Source organism: Lolium perenne, chromosome 7, assembly GCF_019359855.2.
Source record: "Lolium perenne isolate Kyuss_39 chromosome 7, Kyuss_2.0, whole genome shotgun sequence".
NCBI classification, from domain to species: domain Eukaryota; kingdom Viridiplantae; phylum Streptophyta; class Magnoliopsida; order Poales; family Poaceae; genus Lolium; species Lolium perenne.
The window spans coordinates 114,764,448-114,771,453 of NC_067250.2; the positions used below are offsets into that span (position 1 = coordinate 114,764,448).

The 7,006-nt window shown below is 46.0% G+C and overlaps 1 long non-coding RNA gene across 1 annotated transcript; it reads right to left on the bottom strand.

Annotated features, from left to right (window-relative positions):
* Nucleotides 1–2,922: 2,922 nt before the first annotated feature.
* LOC139833326 (uncharacterized) lies at nucleotides 2,923–6,682 on the bottom strand. Its single transcript, XR_011748865.1, has 2 exons — nucleotides 4,484–6,682; nucleotides 2,923–3,150 (listed from the first exon to the last, which is right to left on the bottom strand). It is a non-coding gene; the product is annotated as an uncharacterized lncRNA (long non-coding RNA).
* Nucleotides 6,683–7,006: the final 324 nt, after the last annotated feature.

Here is a 7,006-nt window from a genome sequence, read left to right on the forward strand (position 1 = left end):
TTTTATATCATAATTCGCTGTTATTCATTGACATATTTCGTATTTGGAGATGATACTTATGTTATTTCATCTATTTTGCATATTTCATGATTATTGGAGGATTGCGCACCGGAGTCAGGATTCTGCTGGAAAAAGCGCCGTCAGAATGCAATATTTCGGAAGATCAGCAATTGACGGGAATTATACTGAAAATCCTATTTTTCCAGAAGATGGAGGTAGCCAAAAGGAGGAGCCGAGGAGGGCCGCCATGGGCCCCCCTCATAGGCCGGCGCGGGCCCTGCCCTGGCCGCGCCGCCATGTGGGGAGGGGGCCCACGACCCCCTCTGGCCTCCTCTCCTTCGCGTACTTCTTCGTCCCGAAAACCTAAGCTCCAGAGGATAGTCGCGAAGAGTCACAACCGCCTCTGTAGGGCGGAAAACACCAGAGAGAAAAGAGCTCTCCGGCAGGCTGAAATCCGCCAGGGAAATTCCCTCCCGGAGGGGGAAATCGACGCCATCGTCATCATCATCGAGATGGACATCATCTCCATCATAATCACCATCATCATCATCATCATCACCGCCATCTCCACCGCTGCACCTCGTCACCGCTGTAACAATTAGGGTTTGATCTTGATTGTTTGATAGGGGAAACTCTCCCGGTGTTGATTTATACTTGTTATTGATGCTATTGAGTGAAACCATTGAACCAAGGTTTATGTTCAGATTGTTATTCACCATCATATCACCTCTGATCATGTTCCATATGATGTCTCGTGAGTAGTTCGTTTAGTTCTTGAGGACATGGGTGAAGTCTAAATGTTAGTAGTGAATTATGTTGGTTAGTATTCAATGTTATGATATTTAAGTTGTGGTGTTATTCTTCTAGTGGTGTCATGTGAACGTCGACTACATGATACTTCACCATTTATGGGCCTAGGGGAGTGCATCTTGTATTCGGTTGCTAATTGCGGGGTTGCCAGAGTGACAGAAACCTAAACACCCGTTGGTATATCGATGCATGAGGGATAGCAGGATCTCAGAGTTTAAGGCTGAGGTTAGATTTATCTTAATTACTTTCTTGTATTTGCGGATGCTTGCAAGGGGTATAATCACAAGTATGTATTAGTCCTAGGAAGGGCGGTGCATTAGCATAGGTTCACCCACACAACACTTATCAAAACAATGAAGATTAATCAGCTATATGAAACGAAAGCACTAGACTAAATTCCCGTGTGTCCTCAAGAACGTTTGGTCATTATAAGTAAACAAACCGGCTTGTCCTTTGTGCTAAAAAGGATTGGGCCACTCGCTGCAATTATTTCTCTCGCATTTTAGTTACTCATACTTTATTTATCTGCTATATCAAAACCCCCTGAATACTTTTCTGTGAGCATTTACAGTGAATCCTTCATCGAAACTGCTTGTCAACACCTTCTGCTCCTCGTTGGGTTCGACACTCTTATTTATCGAAAGTACTGCGATACACCCCCTATACTTGTGGGTCATCACACATCACCATTAGCGTTAAGCAAAGCATCATAATAGATATGGTGAATATGCGGAGTAAACATGGGAACATGCTCAACATGGATATATGCGAAGTCTCCAAAATTTGAGAGAGCTATGGGGGCAATCTCATTTACAATCATATTAACATCATTGCAAACCAAGCATTGGAAAGAGCAAGTATTCAAATTTTTGGTTGCACTAATGGGAGAGTATTGCAAGCATCTAGAGCAAAACATGTTCAAAATTTTATCATTGTTGTCGACAAACCTAGGGAAAGAGCAATTGTTCGGCAAGGTTGTCACAACACGAGCATCATCATCATCATCATTGCAAGCAACACATAGGAAAGAGCAATTGTTCGGCATATTGCAAGCAAGAGTAAGTAACTCGAAAGACTCATAGCATGGCATGGAAATATTATCATAAGCAACTAATTATGCATGATCAACAATAGATGTATCACAAGTATCACATGGGAATGTGAAAGAAGCATATGTCCTAGAAATCGCATCATCCAACTCATGCAAGCACTCACAAATCATCATGTACACTAGTGGGATCATGGCATCATCCACACCTATATAGGTACCTTTGTAGTCCGACTCATTTGAGGTAGGTGTTGTGGAAGTAGTAGGCTCCATGTGGCCTCCATGTTCATCTTCAAGCAAGCATGGTGTGATAGCATCATCTTCATGCACCATGTACATCTTCTCCATGATCGGGAACTCGTCATCCATGGGACCTAATGAGACATGAGGAAACACACTAGAGGTAGAGGGTAAGTTGTTAGAATTCGAAATGGCCTCACATGACCTATCAACTACCACTCTCATCTCACTCGGTGTATCACTCATATCCTCAAGGTGGAGGCACTCAAGCTCATGTATAGTGGATTCACTCATCTCACATATAGTGGAGTCGCTCATCTCACATATAGTGGAGTCGCTTGATACGTCTCCAACGTATCTATAATTTCCGATGTTCCATGCTTGTTTTATGACAATACCAACATGTTTTGTTCACACTTTATATCATTTTTATGCGTTTTCCGGAACTAACCTATTGACGAGATGCCGAGAGGCCGATTCTTTGTTTCTGCTGTTTTTGGTTTCAGAAATCCTAGTAACGAAATATTCTCGGAATCGGACGAAATCAACGCCCAAGTTCCTATTTTCATCGGAAGCATCCAGAACACCCGGGAAGGACCAGAGGGGAGCCCTGGGGGCCCCACACCACACCCCGGCGCGGCCAGGGGGGGGGGCCGCGTGTGACGCCCCAAAACCGGTACCATGAGGATCCCAGCGAATCCGCCGAAATCCGCACGATATCGATTCTAGGAGACGCACCACCAAGCGCCTCGTACACGCCGAAGCATGCACGCGATGCGGGTGGAATCAATCACGAGAGGTAACATTACAACAGGATTACAATAGAGCCCACAAGAGACATATATATTACAACAACGACTCCAACGAGTCAAGATACCAATATACAATACAAAGATCCAAATCATACAGAAGATCAAATACATCCGAGTACGGACAAGATGCAAATTGGACTAAGAGTCCCTGAAGATAACCAATGGCGTCCATAACCCTGCCCAGGCCAAGCCGGAAGGGTAACCTTGCTAGCGTCGTCTTCATCGAACATATCTTCATACCTGCCCGGTTATATCCCGTAGAAGCAGCAATAAGTACGGGTTCGTACTTAACAAGACTTCAAGACGTATAAGCATTCGTCAACCAGTCGTCCTTTGTACTTGAGGCACGCAGGGGACTTAGAGGACGCAAGAGGAACGTCATAGGCAATATGGTGGGGTTAAGCGGCAGCGCGCAAGCACTAAAAACCTATAGAGACACTCTACAACATTCGTCTAATCAGAGAAGGTGAGAGAGCGCATAAACTAACAGTTCTATACTCTACAAACATAACACAGCCGATGTGTTCCCCCTTCGCCAAGAAGTACTTATAAAGGCACTCACACGGTTGACAAGTTTTAACCAGTTATTATTTAAGTTGTTCTATCTTACTATGCAAGTTATTAGTATTGAAACAACATGTGTAAGTTGTCTATGATCGAGTCATACAGCTCCAAGTCGTCCATAACCGCGGACACGGCTTATCGATAAGATTTAACCCTGCAGGGGTGCCCAAATGTGCCCACACGCACGATCAACCCACTTGCGACAGGTGGATATAACGACTCGCACTCTTCTTCACGACAACAATGTCCAGGAAGCCACCTAACCAAGTTGAACCCGTATCGAAGTCCGGCCGTATCTCCGAAGCGGACCTAGCTGTTTGCGACAGCGTACTAGGTGGTTTAAACACACACTGGGGCGATAAACCACTTCGCAGCGGCTCCGCGACCTAAGCGTGCATACCAGAAACATGGGATACAAGGCACCCAGGGGCTTCCCAAAATAAATAAGTAACAGGCTGGCATGCACGCAAACAACAAATGGTAAAGCATTGCAAACTAGTTGTGGCCACTGGACAAAGCTGTAGATTCCGGCAGTGGTCGAGGGGAGACCCAGAAACATACCCACGTGTGGTTAGAGCGCTCAGTCTCGGGACAGATAACAAGAACTCGGGGTCCTAAGCTTTAAAGAAACAAAAGTGAGCCGCCATAAAACGAGCAACTGACCCACCGATGTCTCCGCTTAACAATTATTAACAAGTAACCATGATACTTCCACAGATATAACCATGTAGCATGTGTCATGATTCCCCAACAGATAACCCGATAAGATAGCGGTAACGGTAACGAGATAAAACAGCACTAGCATGCACTACGACTCGCAAGGCAGACCCGATAACCAAACAATAGCTGTAGGAGGTTGGTGGTTGGTGGTGGCAATATGGGCTGCTTGAGGTAACAAGTGGAAGGGACACGTGACAAGAACGCAACTTAAGGATAGCATGAGGGAGAAGGCAAAATAAAATAGGTGAGCGACTTCTGCAGGGGCAGGAGTATAAGGGAAAATGCTTGCCTGTTAAAGCTTGCCGAGGAACATCCGGAGAACTTGTCGTTGCTCGCATCAACTCAACGCCCTATCCGTGAAGAAGCGAGGCACTAGAACAAACAACGAATGCACAATTTACAACTACGGCAAAAGAATCGGCATGATCATGATATGATATGCATGACATGGCAGATATGGTGCGATGCACTTATCCAATTTAAGCGGGATCGGAACCCGGACAAACAAATTATTAGGTTTGAATTGCATTTCCTACCGACAAGTTAAGTGTTGATTAGCATGGCATATCATGGCAGGGGTGCGCTACTTCAATATTAAACGGGGCGGGGAATTCTTATCCGGTAATTCAAAAATACTCCGCGTTTATTTATTGGGTGCGATGCAAACTAACATGACACTACATGATGCCAGATGCAAACATGTATGTGGATAGCATATTTAGATTCCTCATAATTTTATGATCAAATTTCATATAAAACACTTTGCAAATAGAGCTATTGATTACAAGTTATAAAATAAAATAGATTGCATTTAGGAATTAGGAAGACTGTAACAGATATAGATGAAATGGCCGAATATCTGGGAGCAAAAGGCTAGCACAGGGCTAATTTAAATGATTGGGTTGGATCCTGGGATCAACTGTCCGGGGAAACAAGGAACAAGAAACAAGAAACAAGCCACAAGACTGCGCCGTTGCTGATTAAATAGCTTGTTGCTGAAAGCAAATTGAAGCAACCAGGGTCGTGACTGTTTTTGAAGCGAAGATGGAAGGTGTACAGTTTACTGACGAAACTGAAAGAAGAAACAGAGACAGGCCGGTGGCGGATGGATGGCAAGCAGCTAAGCACACATGCAGGCAGCTGGATCAATCCATGAGCTAGCTAGCTAGCTTAAGCAACCAACCTCGCAGGTGGATGGGTACGGGATCGGAAGATGTGCTAGCTGAATTGGAAAAGAACGAGGCACTTTTTGAAGTTGGACCCAAACTGGACGACGCTGATCTGGTGCACGCACGGCACACACAAGCGACGGCGACGGTGACCAGGGCTAGCGGCGCTGCGGATGGTGACACTGAAGTGGTGCGCGTGCGCGACCTGCAGGCAACAACGGCAAGAGCAGTAGAGTCTCGAGAGCAGCGGAGGCTCGTGTACGAGCCTGCACATAACCATGGCGAACGAAATACGGAACGAGACAGAGACGATGTTGTAGTACATGGAGACGACGGAAGAGAAGGGAAAACGGAGGAGGGTGCTCACCACGCTCTCTGGGTGCAGACGACAGGACGGAGGGGCACCGGAGTGGTCGCAGATGGTCGAAGATGCCGGCGGCCAGAGCGGATGTCCAGGATGAGTGTGTCGCTGACGTGGCTCCTGGGTCGGCCTTCACGGTGGACTCAAGCGTGGACGTAGAGGAGTACACGTTCCCGGCGTTAGCCCGGTGCGACGAGGTCCATGTCGACGGTCAGAACGGCGAATACCTCCGGCGAAGCTTTCTTCTCTCTCTGAATCAACTGAACCCGCTCGGAAACACACAGCCAGAGCAGGGAACAAAGGGAAGAAGGAGGCGGCGGTGCTGATTTAGGGTTAGGGTTTGATGGGGCTCGAAATCGATTGTGGATTAGATGGGGAAAGGAGGCAGTGTGGAGGAGGAGCAAGGCAGGGAACACGTGGGGAGGGGAAGGTGAGATGCTCATCTCCCATCTGCTTGTGAGGAAGAGAAACAGGGGACGCTAGAAAAAAAAGGATTTTCTTTTTATTATTCTGTAAAGTTGTTTTCTTTTATTTAAAACTTCTATTTTGAATAAAGAGAGAGAGAGAGAGAGAAAGTCTATAACATTTTTGTGAATCCTGCAAGTTTTGAAAACAAAACCTTAACATATTTGAAAAAGGTTTAAGTATTTATATTTAACTCAAATTATAAGAGAGTGGGACAGCAAGGTTTAATATAACCTTTGTAAGAGTTTTGGCAAAGCCAGTTTTAGATGTTTGGTTGGCAAGAGCAAAAACAAGATGGATAGAATAGGATTAGGATTGGAAAGATGGAGGTAGAGCGAAGAAGAAGAAGAACCGAAAGTAAAAGATTGAGAAAGAAAGATGGCAAGATTAAAACCAATTGCAAATTTTCAATTGTAAAACCAAAGGTGACATGAATGCATGAATGCGATGATGATGCACAAACAAAAATAACAAACAAAATCTAATATAGGGATTTTTTTTTCCTGGGTCGCTACACCGCGCCCCCCTATAGTGTGGGCCCCCCAGAGACCCTCCGACTCCGATTCTTCGCCTATTTAAGCCGTCGTGACCTAAAACTTCGATACCAATTGACGAAACTCCAGAAAGACTCCAGGGGCGCCGCCACCGTCGCGAAACTCAAATTCGGGGGACAGAACTCTGTTCCGGCACCCTGCCGGGACGGGGAAGTGCCCCCGGAAGGCTTCTCCATCGACACCGCTGCCATCTCCACCGCCATCTTCATCACCGCTGCTGCTCCCATGAGGAGGGAGTAGTTCTCCATCGAGGCTCGGGGCTG